At 39.4% G+C, this 23,802-nt stretch overlaps 1 protein-coding gene across 2 annotated transcripts in view; it reads left to right on the forward strand.

The window, feature by feature from the left end:
• Window positions 1-23,802, forward strand: part of SATB2 (SATB homeobox 2) — a 289,211-nt gene that overhangs the window by 24,372 nt on the left and 241,037 nt on the right. For both annotated transcript variants that reach the window (XM_077885433.1, XM_077885436.1), the window contains exon 3: window positions 3,409-3,562. The gene's annotated coding sequence lies outside the window, so the exon portion shown is untranslated. The remainder of the gene's footprint in view (window positions 1-3,408; window positions 3,563-23,802) is intronic.

Genomic DNA, 23,802 nt, shown 5'->3' on the forward strand with positions numbered 1-23,802 from the left:
ATGAATGTATCTCAAAATAACTGTGCTAGGGATGAATGAAGCCAGAAAAACAGTATATTACTATGTTGTTCCATTCAAGTAAAACTGTAGAAAATACAAACTAAACTATAGTGATGGCTGATAAATTGTTACACTGAGCACAGGATAGGGAGAACTTACAAAGGAAGGGGCACAAGAAAATTCAGGGAGAGTTGAAACTGTGTTCACTATCTTCATAGTAATTGTGATAATTTGACTAGATGGTGTTTATACATATATGTATAAATCACATGTATATATATATCTCACACAAATCAAGTTATAAAAATGTGCAATTGACATGCAATTTATTGTATGTCAGTTATACACCAATAAAACTGCCAAAATTTGTGTAGTTTCTATGACTTTGTGCCCTTAATCATTCCAGTTAACCAAAGTCTCTAATTATGTTTAAAATGCTCACATTTTCATCCCAATGACACTAACCATAATTGGAAAATTGAAAATTCATTAACTGCATTGTGAATTATTTTTAAGTACAGAGCACAAAATGAGCAATCATTTATTAAAATGATGCCCTTAAAAACAGCTCTGAAATTATATATAGCCAGACGATAAAAATATAATAGGAATCACATTATATGAAATGCAAACTGGAATATAAAATAAAAAATATGTACCTGTCCAAGCAAAAATGTACATTGAGGCTCTGCATAAAATCCCGAAGAAGCTTTTTTCTTGGTGTGGTTCTAACCCTACGATGAAAAATATCTTTTCCTAAAGTGTATAATTACCCTCTATCACTCTTAAATCTCCTCTGGTGTCTAAGCTCGCTTAATAACGGTGAACAGATGAGCAGAAATTAAAAATAAAGGCCTTCTACCAATTTAGCACCCCGCACATAATGTACCTATAATGATAGTTTGATTGCCGGTGCCCATTATTTTGTTGCTGCCTCTTTTATTTTTTTCCCTATTACTGCACCAGAGCCCTGAGTCTCAAAAAGAATGCAGCATCCAGTTGTATAAAACCAGAGCGATTTACATGAACACTGGCTTTCTCCTGTATTAGAAAGATGCATAGAACAAAACAGAAAACATAATGTAATGCCACGTGGACCATTTAATGTTCATTGCACCGTTCACTTAAATATCATATTACATTTTGGTTCATTTATTTTCCAAAAAGAAGTGAAAAGCAGGATTTTTTTTTTTTTGCAGTAGAATGGGGAAGAAAATTGAAGTGTTTATGGATATTAAAATGAATTAGACAAATCTATTGAAATGAGGCGAGCAAATCCCCTACGATAGTTCCTCAGTGCGTATGAAGCAATGAAAAAGAAAAAAGATATTAAAGGAAAAACCAAAAGAGATATAATTCAGCTTTGACCTAGAGTAGAAGAGTCTTGAAATACCTTTAAAATTTGTCTTTTTTTTTGAATCTGAAAAACTTCTACCTTAAAAGTGTTGTGTTGAATTACACATCCCCAACCACTTAGGACACAGGTTCATATTTATGTTTTCCCCATGTTCTTATATGATCATAATACCCGCTAGTAAACATTCAGGAGAGCAGCCTCCATGGCCTATAGTTGAGTAATTAGTGAAAGTAGTAAGTTGGTTTTTTTTTTTTAATGGCTGAGATGACCTCCCTCACTTTTTAAAACTAAACTGGGCAGTTATTGGGAGGCCTGGGTGGCTCAGTGTTGAGCATCTTCCTTTGGCTCAGCAGTGACCCCGAGGTCCTGGGATCGAGTCCCGCGTCGGGCTCCCTGCATGGAGCCTGCTTCTCCCTCTGCCTGTGTCTCTGCCTCTCTCTCTGTGTCTCTCACGGATACATAAATAAAATCTGAAAATAAAACAAATTGGTCAGCTATCTAGTAAAAGCTTGACACAGCCTTGAAGAGCCGTGCCTCAGGGCCCCGTCAGGAGGACGTGGCTCTCCTGGCTGAGGCACAGGAAGGACTTCAAGGCCTTGGGGGTGTATGTACCGCGTGCCCGGGGCAGACGTGGATGAGGGAGTGAGAACCGTCGTGAGAATTCGGCCCCTTGGAAGCTGGGTGACAAGGTGGGTGTGTGAGGCGACGCTCACCACCGCGCACCAACCTGAAGGGCCTAAGCGGCCCACGGTACTGCTAGGGCCCGGCCAGGCCCGTGAAAGAGCTCCCTCTCCACAGAGCTGTGGAAGTGCCCGGGAGGCTTGTGGGCGGTTTTCGGTTACCTTAAAAACATCCCGTGTAGGCCGCTTCTTGTACGCGGACAAGCAGACTGTATGGCTCATTTGTCTCCCTCGCGTGCTTGTCCCTGCCCTGCACCTGTGCAAGCAACGCCGGCGCTCCGTGTGAGTATCTGCAACCATTAGAACCTTTTCCTCAGTCACTTCCTTAACTTTATTGCAAGTTTTGCTCCATTTTCCCCTTACACGTTCTGGGGGCTTGGGGGGAGGCATTTGAGTCCCTTCTTCGGGGCTGATCTCTGAGGCCGCTGCTGTGGGGCCCTTGAGCCACTGCTCAGTGTGTGCGGGGGGCTCTGAGGAGGCGGAGGGCCCTCGGCCCCACAGCCCCGGTGGCCGGGGAGGGCTGCGGAGGGAGGCGGAGAGCACTATGGGGCACATCCTCGGCGCCTCTGTGCCCTGAGTCCTGTAGAGAAGCGGCCCTAGACTTCCGCCCCAAACAAGGGCGCATAGACTGGAGCTGGCGGGGGCTTGAGGAGGGCTGTTTCCTCGGGAGGCCCCGCACAGGAGCAGCCCTGTGTCTGTGGCGCTGGAGAGACCGTCTTTGGGCTGCCCAGGGCTTCCCGGGGCTCTTCAGGGGAGGCTCAGTGTTAGCGAGCTGGAAATCATGCAGAAGAAAAACAGCCGAGAGGAAGAAGGCCCAGGGGAGAGCCTGGCGGGGACCAGCCCTCTCCTCCCTGGCTGAGTGACGACCAGCGGGGCATGCAGGCCCCTCGGCCAGGACCTGCTCAGCGCCCGCTCTGAGGAGCCAGGCCTCACCCAAGCAAGCGCCGGGGGCGCAGGACGTGACCTTCAGAGACGCCTTCCCCACCTTAACTATGGCCTCGTGTGTCTGTCATAACAGTGAGGAACCCGTCAGGGAAGGGCTGCACGTCAACCTTCTGAGACCACCCTTCTGAGGACTTCCCCTGTTGACAGCTGGTGGGTGGCCGGGAGATGGGACTCCCTGCGGCGGCGTTGTGTCTCACGGGTTTCCTTGCTTTCCTCCTCCTTGGCACTCACGAGCCCAGCAAAGATCAAGAAGCACCCAATAAGCTGCTTTCCAGGTGCTGGGTGCCCGGGACAGGCCAGGTCGTTGTCACAGCCATGTCTTCCCGGCCCAGCGGGGAGCCGGCCTACAGAGTGGGAAGGATGGTCGAGCTGACCTAATAAATATTTTCCATCCCTAACCTCAGTAATTATTTTCATGTGTCACAGCTCAGCAAGGAATGGCGAAAACTAAAGTTTCCCTGATTAGACGAGACCCGCAGATCACGGAGAGTCGAATCTGAAACCGTTCTGCGCGTCGCTCCGGGAGTCACTCTCCCCGGGATGCCCACGTCGTCACCCCACCTCAGCTCAGTTACACAAAGTAAGTGACTTTGGTTCTTTCCTGATTACACTGCTATCCTTTGTCATTTCCTACCCCCGCCCCACTCAAAAGTCTACACTGGGGTTTTTCTCTGCTCCCTCCCACATTTGCAAATATACCTTTTACAATCTGTGAAGTTCAGATAGAATTCTGCTTGCAGCCACAGTGCTGCTGCTCTGTGGGGTGGGATGTGTGGTCAGATGAGTGGTAGGAAAATGCCTTTTGGAAAATTGTTTGATTTGCTACACTCTATTGAGTCCTAGTGGGAAGTCAGCATCCCCTTGCTATTTTGGAAATTTCTCGGAAATTATATGCAAAAAAAAAAAAAAAATTCAGCAAAACATTTTCCATCCTAATAACTTTTCTAGATTGTCCCAAGGTAAGAAGAGAGGGGCCAGGGGAGGACGTGCTGATGAAATGGGCCTCTCCCCCTCCCCGCGTGGGGCATGGGAAAAGCCATCTCAAAGCAAAGATCCCAATTTAGGGAAGCTTTTGGCCCAGCTGAAGGACATGGTTAGCATAATAAGGCCTCATTTCAACTATCTGCATTTAATTTCAGTTCAGACCTCCTCATTAGAATTTAGTTGGCAAGGGGATGTTGATAATCCCAGTTTGTTAGGAGGTCAAATGCAAGAGGTGATCAAAAATTCAGTGCTGCATTTGGCAGCTTCAAGAACATAGCCCCACCCGGCGAACAGCTTACTTAAGGTCTTTAGGTTGGTTACCTCAAGTGTAATTACTGCTTTCACCCTTGTCGCTTCTATTAGGATTAAGGATGAATTCTCTTTGAGGGATTATTGCTCAATGAGACCCAACATTGACAAGATCCAGGCTGCCAGAGAGAAAAAATCTTTTTCTAGAAACCTATTCTAATGTAGTTTTCTATCAGACTGCTGCCCAAGAATCTGTCTGAGGGGAAGCGGCCTTCACCTGTGGGAGAACGTTAGGGACTGCAGTCCGCCTGCTGTCCGGTTGGGGCCGCCCACAAGTTCCGTGATTCAGTGTGCTCGTTCTGAGGTCCGTGTGCCCATGATAGAGCCATGAGAAATCTTAGGGACCTCCAAGGACATCCTTCCTGTTTGAGAGGAGAAAAATGAGGCCAAGAGAGAACCAAGGATTTGTTCAAATGTTTTAAGTGAAACTCAGGTGTGCTGATCTTCCTTCTACTGCTCCTTCTCAGGGAACTTGCTCAACCAGCAAAGCATCTCTCCGAACTATGGGCCACATTTTTAGTCTTCGTGCAGGAGACTCTTGTGCTTTCTTGTATACATTTTATTGAAATACAACAGAGATGCACACAAAAGGCACAAGTCATAAGTTTACAATCAGTGCATTTTCACGAAGGGCTTACACCTGTATGACCAGATGTCCATGTCAAGAAACAAAACGTCTCCATGCCCTCTTCCGCGGTTCTGACTTCTAACACCATAAATTCATTTTGCCTTGTTTTGAACTTTGTGTAGGATGGAACATACAGTGTGTACCCTTTGGTATCTGACTTCTTTCATTCAGCATTATGTTCGTGAAACTCCTCTATTGTGTTGTGTGTAGCGATTCCTTCTTGATTTAATTTTTTGGCGTGTCGTATTTCATTGTATGGATATCAAAAGTTACTTATCCATTCTACTGTGGATAGACATCTGAGTTACTTTAAGTTTTTATCTGCTATACCTAAAGGGAACATTTTGTGCGTGGTTTTGGTGGACATAGGTATGCCTTCCTATTAGAGAGGAATTGCCAAGTCAGGGACTATGTGTCATTTACCCTTAGTAGAAACTGCCCAGTGATTTTCCAAAGTGACTGCACCAATGTACACCTCTACCGCTGGTATACAAAAGTTCCACTTGTTCCACATCCTGCCAATACTTGCCACTAGTAATGCCTCTCTTAAATGAATTTAGTTACTTTCCTTCCATTTGTAGAAGAGTTGGAGAGAGAGGAAAGAGGAGGACTGGTGTCCCCAGGTTTTATATTTTAGTTAGGTCCGTCCCCTACGGATTTTCCATTTGCCCCAGTATTGCCAGGTAGGTGACTACAGGAGTGTAAGTGAGGTGGGAGAGGGCAGCTCCTGGCAGGCTCCCTGGCCACACACTTGCTAAAATGTTGCAATTGAGGCTGACTATATTGCCTCCTGAAGTCTTTTTTGGCTATTCAAATATGCTCTGTTGAGAAGCAATGGTTATCATCAGTCAACACCATAGGTGACGGTTCTGGGACAACTTGATTGTTAAGAGCCTGACTTTGATTCCCAAGAGAGATGCGAAAAGGGTATCAGGAATAGGGTTGAGGAAGAAGAACACCGTCATCTCACCCATGGGCTGAGAGCCAATCTGTATCCTCAACACTGTAAAATTTATTTTTTTCCTAGAATATTTACTTGGCCTGTACAAGTACGGTAGAACCAGAGAGAAAGCAAACTGCCAGAGAACTTAACCTTGACATTGATATTTAAAACTCAGAGTAGGTTTCCTTGAAAGCAAACCCTTTGGCTGTTACTAGACCCGGAGTTAAGGTCATACTCCAAACGGAAGCCAGTTGATCCAGTGTTTATGTGCTATGTGAACAGCACAATCCGGGGAGCAACATGAGCTTACCGAAATCAGTAGCGTTGAGGCTAACACTCTATAAAAATAATTTGATTTATATCTCTATTATCTTATATAGTTATAAACTCAATTAACTTACATTTGATAATATAAAAGTATTTATTGAGACCTGACCCTGTGTCAATGTCAGTTGCAAAAATAATCTCCTTAAATTCATTACCTCATGGGGTTCTGATAATATCCCTCTGGGAAAATTATGTTGTCCCCATTTTATGCAGCAGGAAACTGAGTTGTGGAGAAATTAAAGGCCTTGCCCTTCTATAAGTGGCACAGGGATTCCAGTTAGAGTCTTTCGGATTTTAGGTCTCTGATATTAGCCACTACCCTTCACTGGCCCCGCAGCACATGACAGCAGGGCTGCAAGTTGGAAGGACCTCGAAGTTGCCGTATTAGCCCTCTGCTTATCCCCATCTCCTTCTCTCTGTCTCTACGCACCCCTTCCCTAACTCTCTCTCTCTCTCTCTCTCTCTCTCTCCCTATGTCTCCATGTCTATCTCTATCTCTCTGAGGACCTGGCCACTCACCTAGTTACTTGCCATGGAAGGTGTGCCGAGTACATTTGCTTCTCCTGGTAAATCTCCAGCAGGGAAGGCCTTGCAAACATGCTTCAGTTTGAGCAGACTCTGCCGCGGCACCATCTGCCAGCCCGATAAAGACAATCCTCCTTTAATTAGGAATGTTGAAATGTTGGAAATCCAGGCCAACTTCTAGCATTACAGAGAAAACTTAGGGGATAGAATACTCGGAGGAGAAAACCGAGAGCTGGGCCCAGAATTTCAGGGAAAACACATGGCCTGCCTAAGTTCAGGAGAAACAGGGCCTGTGCTCTGTCTTTAAGCATCCTGCACCCTGCAGGGTGGCCTCTGTGATCACTGCTCCCGGGGGCGAGGTGCACTGGGAAAGGTTTTCGGTTGTGTTCACATGTTTCTAGCTTGTTTTTATTCCTACGTATATGTGGGGTTTTCTTTCCTACATGTTGCTTATATTTTTTTGTTGTCATGCTTGTTTTTATTTCTGCATATGTGTGGGGTAATTCCTACATATATGTGGGGTTTTTTTCCCTTGGGCTTGGTCAAAACTGAGACCTCTCTTTTTAGATGTGCAGTTGTTGAGAAGATACTAGCCATTTCTTTACCTCTCCCACCAGACTTAAATATTCCAGAAATGCACTTTACCCTGAAGAAGGTCTTACTTCAGACCTGTGATATACTCTTGCTAAAAGGCAGAAATTGAAATTGGCTGTACCTAAGAATGATTGCATACCTGGTACAGATAATGGTTTAATTGGGTGCCCTTTGTGGACTTAAAATGTCTTTTCAGTCATTAAAAGAGAATGTTTACTTGAATGTACTGTGTTCGCTAGAGCCAAATTGAAAATTGTTTTCATTGTGTTGCATAGACTTCAATCTAGTCAAGCCTTGTTGAAGAGAAAATAATTGGGGACATTAAAATGATAGATATACTTTATTTCAGCTTTTAATATTCCTCAATTGTTAGGGGTTATTTTTAACATTGTTCCTAAATTTTACCGATCTTTTATTAATTTGGAGAGTAATGTTATCTATTATTATATCTGTCTTATAGAGGAAGTATCTTTTTTAAAGATTTTTATAGCATGATTTGATAGTAAATATTGTTCAGTTCTAAAAAGATGTGTGTCTTGGAATTTTAAAGATAAGGCTATATGCGGTGTTACAATAATCAGAAGGTAAATACATGGCAGGTTTTGCCTTAGGGATATTATGTAATATCTCAGCCCCTAGATGGAATTCTCTAAAAGGAAATCTGACAAGAAGCTTAATATTTCAGTATTGTCACATACGATTATTGCTTAGTATAAGACATAGTCATTCATGTCTCCTTAGCTAAAATCACTGAAGAGCTAGAAGTAAGTTGAACAAACATCATTAATTTCACTTGAACTATAATGTGCAGTGTCACAAACACACTCACAGACACTCTCTCCCGGATGGGCTCAAAAATAGAAGGAACGAGAATATAGTCCTCAACAGATATCATGCAGGTAGTATTAAGTTTAACTAGTCAGAATGTTGAGATAGAATTCTATTGATTTTTTTTTTTATTTCCCACATGCTGTAGCCACAAGTACAAATGCCAGATCCTAATCCTAAAGGATTCAAATTCATGCTAGAAATAAACCACAGTGAAAGAAAACACCCGTAATGGCATGTCTCCTTAAATTTGAGTCAAGGCTGACATTTTTGTTTCTATGAAAAGTGCTACATTATACATAATGACCAACTAAGACTTTTGACCCTAATTACCTCTTGCTAATAACAGCATACTGTATTCCGTTGTACCTGGCGGAGTCCATAATTTGCTGAGTTGTCAGTGGCAGGCACTGATGGGAAACCTGAAGTTAGCCAGTTAGTCCCTGTGCTGTACCTCCACGGACCAGTTCGATACCCTTATTACCAAACTAAATCTGACTTTTAAAAAAATTATTTCGTAGCTATGTAAATAAAAACTTTGGCCCACAAATACGTCGTAAACCCTAACGTGTACGTCCTTCACAGCAGAGATACTGGGGAAAAACATCCTAGTCCAGTCCACACCATAAGTGTCAAGTTTTTTTTAGATGTGACTCTGTATTACTAGCCCAAGTTATCAGTTGTTAGTGAGGATGAGCTCAGAGTTTTGCACATCCTGTCAAAGATCAATCTTATTGTGACTTGTACCTTTCCCTGCTTCATTCTTTTTATCTCAGTAATCACACACCCTGTCAATTTTACCACATCCATTCCATCTCCAATAGCCTGTATTTGATGACAAACCTTTGCAACAGTATCCAGATATATCTGCATCTCCCCGCCTCCTATGCTTCCTCCAAGCTACAGAGACCATTGTAAACCACAGATCTGATCATGTTAAACTCTTTGGACTGCTGTTGGCCAAACCATAATGTTCACAACCTTACCTTTAATTTTCTAAAAATCAACTATCGGTACCTGATGGAAGAGTCCAGGGCACAGAAAGTACAGTTTCAGCACTGGAATCCTGCAGGCAAAACTTGCTCCCAGTTGACTAAATGAGAGCCTCAGTGCAAGTGAGAGATGTGACTCTGCGTCTCCTTCATTGAAGGGTTTCCTTGTGCCTTTTGGGGTGGGGGGATGGACCTTTCACCACACTGAATGGGATGGCAGTGGTTTTATATATATACACACACACACACACACACATACACACACACATACATATTTCTTATACAATATGAATTCAAAATTTTAAAAATCTGGTACTCAGCAGGAGAAACAGCTTTCTCTAGGAAGGTGGGAGGAAAGCCTGTCCAGGATGAATTTACTGGGAGATGGCACATGGGCACCAAGATGGTGCCTTCATAAAAGATTTCAAAGATGATGAAATCTTTGAGATTTTTGCCTTGCCTCTGCCTTTTGACCTTAACACTTGCTTTGCAGCTACGTTGGGTTTCTAGTACAATGCTTTCGAGTTCGCTCCTCTTGGTCTGTCATTCCCTCCTTGCACTCACTGTCTAGCCTTTGTGAACTATTTTTAGTGCACCCGCATGGATGCTCTTTTCGTATTTCTGTTTGAGTCAATACAAAGCCTGGCATGAAGTAGATGTTTAATAAACATGTGAAAGTGTGGAGAAGACCAATTTTAGCTCTCTTGCTATGTCAGTAACTTTTTCTTAGCATTATGATCATTATATGCACGTGCAATTGTAACTAAAAAAAAAAAAAAAAAAAAAAACAACCCACTCATTTGGCACCAAAGCATTACTAATATAATTTAAGGGGGAAATTCCCCTAATTTCTCCAAGAACCATGTGGAGGCCTCATGGGTACAGAGTTCCTGACTGGCCTGAAGGACAACTGTCGTCCCTAAGAAAGAATTCAGTATGGGGGCCGACCAGAATCCTTATACCAGGTACAAATGAGATTTCCCTGACTCTGTTCTTTGTTGTAAAGCTTTCTGCTCCCAGATTAACACAAGCAGAAGCATCTCCATTTCAGAAATACAAGTGCAAACAAACAATCTGTCTGCATAACATTCCTTTAAAGTCAGATGAGTTTATTTAAAGCATGGTAGCCCTGGGAGGGAGTGAAGACTGGCCAACCCTACCACAGAGCCTGCAGAAACCCAGTGGCCTGGCTAACTTTCCACCAAAGTCTGTGTCAAGGTTTGTGGGGGCAGGGTAATGTTTCATACCAAATAACTCAGACAGAGGATTAAACACATTTCTATGCAACTGTGGCAGATTTGGGTTTTATTTTTACCCTACAGTCCTTAAATTACAATACCTCTTTTGATGTGGCATATGCACATTGTGTATTCTTAACTGCTTATTTAGATACATTTGGGACTTTCAGAAGCCTTTTTTTTTTTTCACTGTAGATGCCAATAAATATGTCTTTATGGGGAAGGGGATAAACTATACTTTTATGTTCCTGGTTTGGGGATCCTAATAAGGTTTTTAAAATTTATAACCTAATAATGAACCATGCCTATGACTACATCATACCAAAAGATTTTTATTTTCCTTAAAAGGAAAGATGTGGGATTTTTTAGTCTAAAAATGACCTGCTGTAGTTTCCCATCTGGAAATTCTAACAGCCTTCATTGTCTGGCGTTTCCCTATTATCTCTGAAAATTAAAATTATGGGCAAGCTTCATGGGATGAGAGCAAGAGAGTTCCAGTTAATATACTTTCCTTTTTCACTAGTAGCTAACTTCATCTTAACCCACTATATATATATCCTTGTCCCTTCTGTCTTTTGACTAGTAGATACCAGAGGCGGGGCAAGATGGCGGAAGAGTAGGGTCCCCAAGTCACCTGTCCCCACCAAATTACCTAGATAACTTTCAAATTATCCTGAAAACCTATGAATTCAGCCTGAGATTGACTAGTACATACCATATTATATTTTGTATTGGACACCTTGGGCATTCATAATGTTTTTGCCATCACAGTTATTCCTAAAAATGCTTTAGAATGAGTGAATAGCCAGAAAGGACAAGGAAACTACCAAGGTAAAGCAGAGCGCACAGCATCTTGGAACAGTGCACCTGTCCTGGACAGATGAAGGAAGCGCAGAGCTCAGGAGACCCTGGAACCACTGTACCCGAGCGAGGGGGCCTGAACTCCCTGGCTTCACACCAGGAGCCCTGTGCTCTAAAAGCCTACATCTTAATCATGCTTGCATCCACAGGGTCTGTGATAGAACATAAACAAATGGGTAAGGGGATTGATGCCTATGGTTAGCCAGTGACCAAGGTCCCACCAACTTGTAGTTTAGAATTCTGACCTTTGAGTTCATTGTCTAGTGCTTTTAGTTTCTCGTTCATTTGGATTCCTACTGTTGTGGAGGCCATTTAAGTTAATCAGTGACACTTTAATGACTTGGCATAATTTTAGCCTCTGGAGTCTTGTGTGCGAGGGCAGAGGAGGGAGATTGAAATTGTGGTTGGACTCTACTGCCAAGCATAGCATTGTGTGTTATCCTGACCTTTTTCTGGAGTTCTTGAGACCCTAATTGAGTAATCCTATTAGTGGTGTATTTTAGGAGAAAATATTGTAGAAGAAAGAACATAATCCTGTTCTTTCTTCATAATCTTGTACGGTAAACTTCATATTATAGTAATCTATTGTCAGTCATCATGGAAAGATGATGTATCATGTTGATTTGGAAAACAAATCATTTGAAAGCCTTATTCTTTTCATTTTTTACTATTTGGGATTTTCCAGTTCATGACTTTCAGTCATCCTTTGGATAATGTCAAATTTGAACTTTATTGTTAGAGTTACTGTCTTGGGCGGGGTGGGGGGTTCTTTTTAACTGATTTTCTGCTCTCTCTCTCTGATTTTATAGGGATGATAGTAGTAATGGATGGAGAGATCTTCGTTCGAATCTTATTCGATTCAACTAATTGGTCAGCTCCTGAACAAGAGAGTAACTTTCTGTTGATAACTTCAGGAAAACAATTTGCCTTTTGTTCAAAACCCTTTCACATTTTCTAGACACGTTATGTCTTAATCCTAGAATAAGTAGAAAATTTCAGAAAAATAAAATAGAGGAGTGTATGGATTTATGGAAATAGGAGAGATGCAATTTCCTAATTAAGATTTGAGTGTATTGAATTCCAGAGGAGGAAAGTCTACTTTGAATATTATTGTGTAGACAGAATGATTATATGCAAATTGCCTAGTATATTTCTCTGTTTATATGCATGTATGTGTATGGAATCTGTGGGTTTTTTTGTGTGGGTGGATATGTGGTCACATTATGTGGATGGGCTTGTTTGTTGGGAAGTACGGGGTGTATACAGGAAATTAGGAATTAGAAGCCCTTATGGTTTTACTTTAACAGAGGTAAGGATGGATTGGAGTGGCTTTCATTTTTCATATGAAATCATTTAGGCTGGCATTATTCTCATAATATACATCAAACATAATTCAAACAATTTTAAGAAATGAAATTCTTACAAAGAAGGTAAGCTTACAAAACTACAAAATTAGTAGGCATATTTTTAAAATTGGAACTACCTGACTCAGCATGCAGTCATTTTATTTCTATAAAACTTAACTTCCAGGTCATTGAAGAAACAACTCTTCCACTACACCTTAAGTTCCCAAAAAACAATCTGAATAATTTAGCCCATTTAAGACAAATAGTTATATAGCCATCTGCCTAGATATGCTTTAACCCTAAGCCAATGAGTGTGGTAACAGTGGAGAGCTCCAAAAAGAGTACAGTCTGCACGTAGTGTAGAACTGAAAAAGGACACCAACATCCACAGATGGATTTGCCTACCACATTGAAATCAACATGGCAAAGATGAGAGGAACTGAAAAGTGTTTATTTCCTCAGGAAATCTCATATATTCATTCTGATGGGAACACATCCTTCAACAAACATTTAGTGAGAGCCTACTATGTGCCAGAGCCTGTTCTCAGTGCCAGAGAAGATTCATAAGAGAGTCCCTCCTGGTCTGTAAGGAACACCATGTACGTGGTACGCGCTATGACCCACTGGGCAGAAGCAGACTATACCTCCTCAGGGAAGGTGAACCTCACCAGGAAAGGTGACGTTTGGGCTGGGTCCTGAAGGATGAGTAGGAGTTTCCGACTGGAGTAGAGGAGGGCGTTCCTGGCAGCAAGATCAATGTGGGAGAGGATTACAAAATACATGGCATATTTGGGGAATGGCAGGAAGTGTAGTGTGGGTGGAGCACAAGGCTAGGTAAGTGGCAAACACTTTCTGGCTCCTACCAAAGAGGTCACAGTCTCAGCTGGCAGACTCTTTTTTTTTTTTTTTTCTTTTTGGCCCATATAGTGTTTTAAAAATATTTTGAATTAGTTGCCAAGATTTAAAAATTGGAAGATTTCTCATAAAATTCCAGATTTCTGGCTTCTCTTGAAAAAAAAAATCAGAAGATCTGGCAACACTGGGCCTACATTCCCACATGGCAACAAACGACTGGAGCTGGGTAGCAGCTCCTGTGCCCCCTCCCTCTTTGAGAGAGGCGTGTACTTGCCAGTTCACCCCAGTCTCCACCCTGCTGTCTTCTCTCCATGTCATGTGCTGGCCGCCTTTGAACCTGTTGGAAAATGGTGAACAAAACCAGCCATGATTCTGTTGGCATGGAGCACACAGCAGAAGACTTCCTGGAGAAGAGTGAGAGGAAGGGCCTCGAATGTCTTCCTGAGGAATTAGGGTTTCATTCTTGGGCCCAGAAGGAGACAATAAGTATTCTGAAGGCAGAGATGTGATTAAATTTGTCCTTCGGAACTCTGACAACAGAATGAAAGATGACATAGAAAGGGTCCAGGGCAAGAAAATAAGTAAAAGGCCACATGGCTGTCAAGAGAAGCCCAACCTACATGATGATTTTATAGACTTAGTGCCATGACCCTAAAAAGAAGCCGTGATCAAATTTTGAACCCATAAAGCACTTTTTCCAAAGAGAGATCTCATATGACTTCAAATATAGTAAAATATCCATTTTTAAAAAAAAAATATCAGTAAAAAGGAAACTTTATCAGTGGGCCTCCAGATGACACAGTCTCTAGGCAGCCCCACACGTCTGTTCCTATCAATTCATAATTCACAATATACCGCGAGCTAGTCCTGAATGGAAGAATTTATACATTAGACCAAATTGACCCAATTGCAAAGGAAAATTTAAAAACAACAGATGTATTTCTTATCTTTGTTCCAAGTTTTCCTCAACAAGAGAATATATATTCCTTAAATTAGCTACTTAAGAGGCCAGAATTCTGCTCACCTCAGAGACTCTTTAGAACATGAGCAATGTAATGTAAATGCCAGAAAGACGTGCTCAGGTTCAGTCATATTCTGTGGACCAAGGTTTTGCTTTTTTAGGATTCCATCTATTTGCCTCTACCTGGAGTGTTGTTTTATCATCCTCTTCATTATGTCCTTTTTCTCAGACTTCTCTAGACCAGGGGAGGGGAAGAGAACAGTTGGGAAGGAGCAAGGAATATCATGATGCCAATGGATCTCTTACTTTGAAAACTGCGAAGTTTTACACAAATGTACAGTTGTGTAATTAAAAGGAAAAACAGATTGCTGAAGGTCTTCTTATAATAACTAAAAATTCTTCAAATCCCTAATGTTTATACTCCAAGGGATTCATTGTCAAATAAAGCTGCTCACAAATGCCTAAATCCTCCATCCATACTGCCAAGCATCTCTGTCCTTTTCACAGTCTGCAACTTGCTTCTGTCTTTCCTGTCAGGGACTAATACTCAGAAACACACAGGGAGAAGTTCTACATCTTCCACACAGGTGTGTGGATCCACCTTGGATGCATGAGGTCTCAGAATGCACAGCTGCCCTGAGCTGCAGAGGAAAAATGTCCTGTAAGATGCCTTCTGACATTGTCAACACTCTGGATGTTCTTTTAATAAGATAGTAAGTGCGTAAAGCTTTTTACTGCTGAATAAGTAGTAGATCAAAAGTCCTCGACTGACATCATGAACAACAGGATATGTGGCCAACCAATGATCATATTCTTTTTCCAAACTCTTGTGTGAAAACAATTACATATGATTCTTCAAAGTTTAAACCTAGGTTGTAATAATAGCAAATGCTTACTCTGTGCCAGACATTGGTCTCAGTAATATGCCTGTGTCAGTAACTTAAAACTTACAACAACCCTATCAGGTGGGTGTTACTCTCATTATTCCCATTTAAAAGATGGGAAAACTGAGAAGGAATTTTAAGTTAGTTTTCCAAAATCTCATGGGAAAGCTTAGGTTTAAATTCTTGTAGTTTGCTACTAAGTCTAGACTCAAATACCATACTTCACTTTCACGCTATGTAGGTGTATTGGTTTAAACATTCAAGGATATTGATGATACACAAATGTGAGCCCCCACCCGGCCCCCAAATCTCACAATTTTCCTTAATCCAGAGACAATTTCAAGGCCCCTAACATCTGTCATGTAAAGCTAAGATGCAAGACAGCCAAATTTCTTACAAAGATACAAAATAAAAAATGTTCGTCAAATATATCTGGCATCGCTGCATCTGGTACAATGGGAAATAGCTTTGCAATTAGTTTTACTTAATGTAAAAGATTGTGATCATTAACTTCCCCTTCATTATTCCATGGTCAAAGTTGGTGCTCAATAGGTATTTGCTGGATTTTATTCATAGTCAAGAAATAAAGGAGATTATCTCAAACTAGAGCAAAGTGGAGCATGGCTTCACAGAAAGATCTGTTATCATGTGGAAAAACCTAGTGGCATTCTCAGCCTAATTATTTGTTTTCATTCATTTTTTTCCCCCTAAAGCCAGCATGTTATTTTCCTTACCCTTAATGTGGTATCTTGAAATTTACATATGCACCTTTATAGTTTTATTGAGAATTAAAATACTTTTTTAAAAAACTTGAGGTACTCAAAACACAGGATTGGTAAATCAATTAAAAATAAAATTTAAGAAAAATGACAAGTTGACTTTCAACGAATACCTGCAGTAATAAATATTCATTAGTGAAAAAGAAAAATACTACTTAAAACGAGAGCACGTGATATTTAATTTTTGTCTCTGATAAATGATAATGCTGCCTAGTATATGTGAAAATAAATACATTTTTTTAAAAGAGAAATCTTGGATGAGATACCATAAATGCTCAGAACATTAATTCTTTTTGTAATTTAAATTCAACTTGCCAACATATAGTATAACACCCAGTGCTCATCACATCACTTGCCTTCCTTAGCGCCCATCACCCGGTTATCTCACCCCCCACCCACCTCCCCTTCAGCAGCCCTCAGTTTGTTTAACTCTGGGAAACAGAATATTAATTCTTGGTGGCATTGAGACAATCAGTGATTCAAATGACTTTGTGGAAGCAGTAAAGTATATTTAAAAAGCAAGGGTTTAGAGCTGCTAGGTTGGTGAACACACAGAAAGTTGATGTATGAAATTTCCACACTCTTTCCGCATACCATGTTCTATACATCAGTAAGAAGGAAGGAAAAGAAAAGAGGAAAAACAAGAAAAGGCAAGGGTTTAGAAATTCAGATCCCTAATCAATTACTCAGTTTTTTTTAATTACTCAGTTTTTTTATATGACAAATGAGAATAATGATGCCTACCTCATAGAAATGCTTTGGGACTGAAGACACTACAGTGTGCTAAGAAGTCACTGAGTAGAGATGATCATGATGATGATGACGATGACGACGACGACTATCCTTTTGAACTATCTGAGAAGTGTTTCACTTTGTTTCTAATATGAAATCATTAATTGTATTAAACTACTCACTAATAATGAGTATTCTGTCTTTGGCTGCCTATTGGGATCATCTAGGAAACTTTAAAACACACTAATACCATGGTCTCACCCTTTAGAAATTCTGAATTATTTGATCAGGCATTTGAAATCTTTAAAAGTTCCTCAAGTTATTCTAATGTGCAGTCAAGATTGAGAATCAATGCTCTAAAATAATTCAATTAAAAATCAACATAAAGAAATAGTTTGTATTTCTACATGCTAACAACAAAATATCTGAAAAAAGAAATAAAACAATGCCACAAATAATAGGATAAAAAACATAAAACAGGGATAAATTTAACTGTTGAGGTACAAGATCTGTGCACTGAAAACTATAAAACATTGATGAAAGAAATTGAGTAAGACACATATAAATGGAAAGATATCCTGTGTTTATAAATTGAAAGAATTAATATTGTTAAAGTGTTTGTACTACCAAAGCCATCTATAGATTCAATGTAATCTCCACCAATATTCCAATGGCATTTTTCACATAAAGAGGGAAAATAATCCTAAAATTTCTATGAGACTGTCAAAGACCCCAAATAGACAAAGCAATCCTGGGAAAGAAGAGCAAAACTGGAGACATCACACTTGCTGATTTCAAAATGTATTGCAAAGCTACAGTAATCAAAATGTTATGGTATTGGCATAAAAACAGAAGCATAGACCAATGGAACGGACTTAACAGCCCAGGAATAACCGTTGCATGTACAATAACTAGTATTCGACAAGGGAGCCAAGATACTTAATAGGAGAAAGGATAATTTCTTCAATAAATGATGCTGGGAAAACTGGATAACCACAAGAAGAAAATGAAACTGAATTGAGGTGTCTTACACAATTCACAAAAAATAGACTCAAAATAGATTAAAGACTTAAACATAAGATCTGAAACTATAAAACTCCTAGAAGAAAACATAGGGAAAACCTCCATGATATCAGTTTTGGAAGCAATTTCCTACATAAGACACCAAAAGCACAAGCAACAAAAGCAAGGATTTAAAAAGTGGGACTATGTCAAACTAAAAGAATGTGTGCACAGCAAAAGAAATGACCAACAAGATGAAAAGGCAAACTATGGAATGAGAGAATATATTTGTAAGTCATCTATCTATCTCGTAAGTGGTTAATATCCAAAATATACAACTCAATGGCAACAAAACAAACAAACCAATTAAAAAATGAGCAGAAGCCCTGAACAGACATTTTTCCAAAGAACATCTGCAAATGGCCAATAGGAACATGAAAAAGTGCTCAACATCACTAATCATGAATGAAATGCAAATCCATACCACAATGAGCTATCACCTCACACCTGTTAGAATGACTATTATCAAAAAGACAAGAGGTAACAAGTGTTGGCAAGGCTGTGGAGAAAAGGGCAACTTTGTGCACCATTGGTGGGAACGGAAATTGGTGCGGCCACTATGGAAAACAGTATGAAAGTTCCTGAATAGATTAAAAATCACATGATCCAGAATACCCACATTTGGTATATATCCAAAAGAAATGAAATCAAGATCTTGAAGAGATTTATATACCTCTGTATTTGTTGCATCGTTATTTACAATAGCCAAGATATAGACCCAACCTACATGTGCATCTATAGGTGAATGGATAAAGATGTGATACACACACACATACACACACACACACAACGGCGTATTATTCAGCCATGAGAAAGAAGGAAACTGCTTTTTGTGACAACATGAATGTACCTTAAGGACATTAGACTAAGTGAAATAAGTCAGAGAAAGATAAATACTGTGTGATCTCACATATATGTGGAACTGAAAAAAGCCAAAATCATAGTAACAGAAAGTAGTATGGTGGTTATTTCCAGGGACTAGGGGATGGGAGAAATGAGAGATGTCAAAGGATACAAATTTACATTTATGAGTAAATTCTGGAGATCTGATGTATAGCATGATGAGTATAGTTTAAAATACAATATTTTATACTTTAAACTTATTAAGAGAGTAAATCTTAAATGTTTCCACTGTACACAAAAAGATAATTATGTGAGATGATGGAATTGTTAACTAATCCTCTTGTGGTAATCATTTTGCAATATACACATATCTTCACACTGTACACCTTAAACTTACACAATGTTGTGTGTCAATTATATCTCAACAAAATACAATAAAATAACTGAGTGATAGACATTCTTATACAACATCAAATACTGCCATAAACATTCTAGTGACATTGGGGCTTCTGGTTTAAGATAATATCAACTTAAGCAGCCTCTGGTTCTTGGTCTGCCAACTGTCCATTTAAAATACCTATTAGGACACCTAAAATTATGAAAACTCACATTAACTACAAAGGAAAATAAGCACAAAAGTCTGTCACATGCCGGGATCTTTATAGAATTTCCACAAATAAGAGTGCTGTGAAGGAAGATTCATAAGCATGATGGTATTCCGACTCTGTACAACTTGAGACAGAGTGACATCTTTGGTTGATGAGTAGATAGAAAATGCTATTGCTAATCTCTGGTGATGCAGAAGCTAGTTCAATCAGAAAATGAGGCAGAAACTATATCCTACAACCAAACGTTCCCTTAAAAGACCAAAGCTAAGTTTTACTTCCCCTCCCTCATCAGGAAGGCTCCTTCTACATGTATGCAGACTATTACAGGGATTTGTAGAGAAGGGAAGTGATCAAGTGCATTACTCCCTGAGAAAATGCCTTTGGATAAAGTATCCCAGCAGGGTGAGCAATGGCACATGTTCTAAGACTGTACTATCCAATATGATGACTTCTAGTCACTAGATTTTAATTAAAATTAGACAAAATTAAAACATCAGTTCCTAGTCATTCTAGCCATATTTCAAATACCCAATGATAATGCGTGGCTAGTAGCTACTGTGCTCGACAGTGCAGATTATAAACCATTTCCATCATCAGAGGTAGTTCTACTTATTATGCTGAGTGAAATAAGTCAATCGGAGAAGGACAAACATTATATGGTCTCATTCATTTGGGGAATATAAAAAGTAGTGAAAGGGAATAAAGGGGAAAGGAGAAAAAATGAGTGGGAAATATCAGAAAGGGAGACAGAACATGAGAGACTCCTAACTCTGGGAAACGAACAAGGGGTGGTGGAAAGGGAGGTGGGCGGGGAGGTGACTGGATGGCGGGCACTGAGGGGGGCACTTGACAGGATGAGCACTGGGTGTTATGCTATATGTTGGCAAATTGAACTCCAATTAAAAACATATATGTAAAAAAAAAAGTAGTTCTACTGGACGGTGCTGGTCTAAGATAAAATTCTTCTTTAATAAAATCTGAAATATTTCTGGGAATAGTAATAAATACCTATTTCATAAGATTTGTAGAGCCTACCAAGCAAAGACCACCAGGAGCATATCTGAAACCAATGTTTGTTTAGTTTGGTGCATAAGGAAGAAGGTACACCAGAGGAAGCTTGGCATATTTCAAGAGGGAGTGGTTTAAAAGGGGGCTCATCGGGGTGCCTGGGTGGCTCAGATGGTTTAGCATCTGACTTTGGCTCAAGTCACGATCTCAAGGTCCTGGGATCGAGCCCCAAGTGGGGCTCCCTGCTCAGCAGGGAGTCTGCTTCTCCTGCTCCCTCTGCCCCTCTCTCCTGCTTGCATGCCCTCTTTCTCTGCTCCCTCTTTCTCATATAAATAAATAAAATCTTTAAAAAAATAAAAGGATACTTCTAGCAGATGGCGGTTAGCTTAATCAAACAATGGCTTTGACGGGGCTAGTTGCTCAAACAACCCATGGTCTTTAAGTGTGAGTTTGTGCAGTTGGTGCTAGATCACTGTCCATGGTCTTATCTCAGAACATACGGGGCTAAATGAGCTCATGTTACAGAAGTTTGAGCCTAGATATTCTATGATGCTCAAGATGGTTAGGCTTGATGCAGTTTAACTGTTTTGTGTTTTTGAAAGTTGTGCCTTCTGTTTCAGTTCTCAGTAGCTCTTTCCCTCCACTGCAGCATAATTACCAGGATGGACATTTTTTACTTTCTTGGTGGTAGAATATTTTCTTTGGGGAATATGGCCAATTTAGTTCTGTACCTTTGTTGAAAGCATAGTACCTAACAAATTCTTAGTTACCAGATGAATAAGTTCTGAGGGTTTTTAAATGTACAGTGTGTTGACTATAGTTAATAATACTGTATTGAAATTTGCTAGGAGTAAGAGAGTAGCTCTTAAGCATTCTCACCAAAAAAAGGTAATTATGTGAAGTGATGGATGTGTTAATTAACTTGACTGTGGTAATCATTTCACAATTTCAAATCATCACATTGTACACTTTAAATATATACAACTTTGTCAATTATATCTCAGTTTTAAAAAAGAAAATATGGCGTTTGAATCTATTTAAAAGGGTTGAATATTTTTAATGGTAGTTGTTTTGATAACTATAGGCATTATACCTTCTGGCTATTTTGGGGAGTGATTATTGATTGAAACCTCTAGTATGGGAGTGTTTAAGATTCTGGAGATTAGGCATCTGGCAACCATAATGGAGATAAACATGGACACAAAGATTATTTTTAATGATTAAGACACGTCCCAAACATCCCACAAACTATTTGAATCTTCCTTATATACCTGTGGGGTTTTTTCTCTTTAGTCTGGATATGGGTGTTTAGCTTTGCCAGTCTCTAAAGAACTGGTTCAGTATTTAGAAATTATCAAAGATGAGGGCATTGGCATGAATGAGGGACAGAGATGTCTACTAACAACTTAGAAATGAGAACCAGTAAGAGAGAATGGAAGATAAAGAACAAATGTATAAAAAAGAATAAGACTAGTGGCTTCTGGCATCTGGTTTGCTGGGGAGAGATGTCTTGAATGAAATCTGTCTACTTTATGTGGTCGTCTGCTTGTTCCAATGATCGTGGGGTAGTTATCCACTTCAGTAAACTGTCTGGAGAGTCTATAAAAAACTTGAGTTTTATGTTTCCATGGAGTATAGTTTTCCAAAAATTTGAATGTTGAAGAATGGATGATGTTTTATCTAGAAGACATGGATCATTGGAGTCTTACTGCTATGTTAGATGTTAGTAGTACATGTAAAGGCCTTTTCTGATGAGGTTTAAGTGAAGTCTTTTCTGATGGTGTTTCCAAAATGTCAAATCACTGGGTCTGTTGTCATGTTGAAGTGGATTAGGTGATTGGCAAGGAAGGCTGTTCTTATCTTTTGGCGATAAGAATGAACATATCATGCTAATTTATTACATTATGGTACAGTATTTAAATGAAAGATAGAATTCTCCTTTGAAACATCATACAAAATTGATCTAGAGGGATTGAATCAATGATTGTCCCAGGAAAAAGAACATATTATGAATAGTTAGGGCAGCAATAAATACCTAGGATTTTAATTTATCAAAAAAAATATGTACTATGAAAGTCACCAATTGGCATTTCATGTATAAATCTTACAAAATCTTTGTGTAGACTGTTACTATATCTACATGAGTATGTTTTCCTTAACACAATGAACAGAGTACACAATAATCAATATATATTTATAACACATTTATACATAATTAACATAGAAATGCTGTACTTCTCTTTGAATTTGTCAGCTTAAAAACAATGTATCCTAACTAATAAAGAAAAGGTTTCAACTGTTTTTAGTTAATTAAAATTAAAATGGCCAACAAATTGAGTTATGCCTAGTACCCTTTCATTCATAGAGTACAAGAGCAAATCTTCCTGTTACCTATATCCACTTAGAAAACTTAACAGTATTTCAGAGGTAAGAGGTATTAAAAACATTTTTATTATTCTAAATTTATTGTCTAAATTTGAGACACAAAAATCAATGAAAAGTGTCATAGGAGACAAGATATGCTTACGGCAAGAAATAGTTACAAGGAATAGGTTTAAAACAGCAATTAATGGGAGGCATCATTAAGAACTTTAACTTTTTCAAAAGTAAAACCTTTTAAAATTATTTAAAAGTGTGTTAAAACCGAAGAGAGTTAACCAAATAATTTTGTTATCTGGGCACAGAATAATTTAGAAACTTAACGGAAAACCCATTCTAGTTCACTGTTTAAAATGTCATTCACGGGGCACCTGCGTGGCACAGTTGGTTGAGTGTCTGACTCTTGGTTTCAGCTCAAATTGTGATCTAGCCCCGAGTCAGGCTCTGCACTCAGCGTGGAGTCTATTTGAGATTTTGTCTCCCTCTCCTTCTGCCCCTCCTACCCCTGCTCTCTCTCTCTAAATAAATGAGAAAATCTTTTTTTAAAAAATGTCATCCATGAACAATTTGCTGATAAATATCTATGTCTTTTTGAATAAACCATTCAGTTTAAACAACTTGATCAAAATTTTTAACATCGTTTTTTCTAACTCCTTATTTGTAGACATTATAATCCCAAGATAATAAGGTTTCCTTTTTAGGAGGGATTTTCTACACTTACAAAATATACCAAAATTTGTCTTTTACTATCATATTTTTTATTTTGACCAGATTTTTTTTTACTTTAAGATAAAATTATCCTTTTTTTGTATAGTAAACCAAAATATATTAATTGCTGCGCAAAACCATCATCCAACACTACATATTTGTAAAATATATATATTTAAATATTTAAAATATTTTTTAAAAAATGAACACATACATTAACATATATTAACATAAACCAAAGGCATTTCTACATCCTTTTAACGTGTTAAAGAACTACTCTAAACTAAATAATATCATAATGGGGTTCCTGGATGGCTCAGTCAGTTAAGCATCTGACACTTGATTTTGGCTCAGGTCATGATTTCAGGATGAGATTGAGCCCTGCATCAGGCTCTGCACTGGGCATGGAGCCTGCTAGTGATTCTT

This window comes from Canis aureus, chromosome 36, assembly GCF_053574225.1.
Source record: "Canis aureus isolate CA01 chromosome 36, VMU_Caureus_v.1.0, whole genome shotgun sequence".
Classification (NCBI taxonomy): domain Eukaryota; kingdom Metazoa; phylum Chordata; class Mammalia; order Carnivora; family Canidae; genus Canis; species Canis aureus.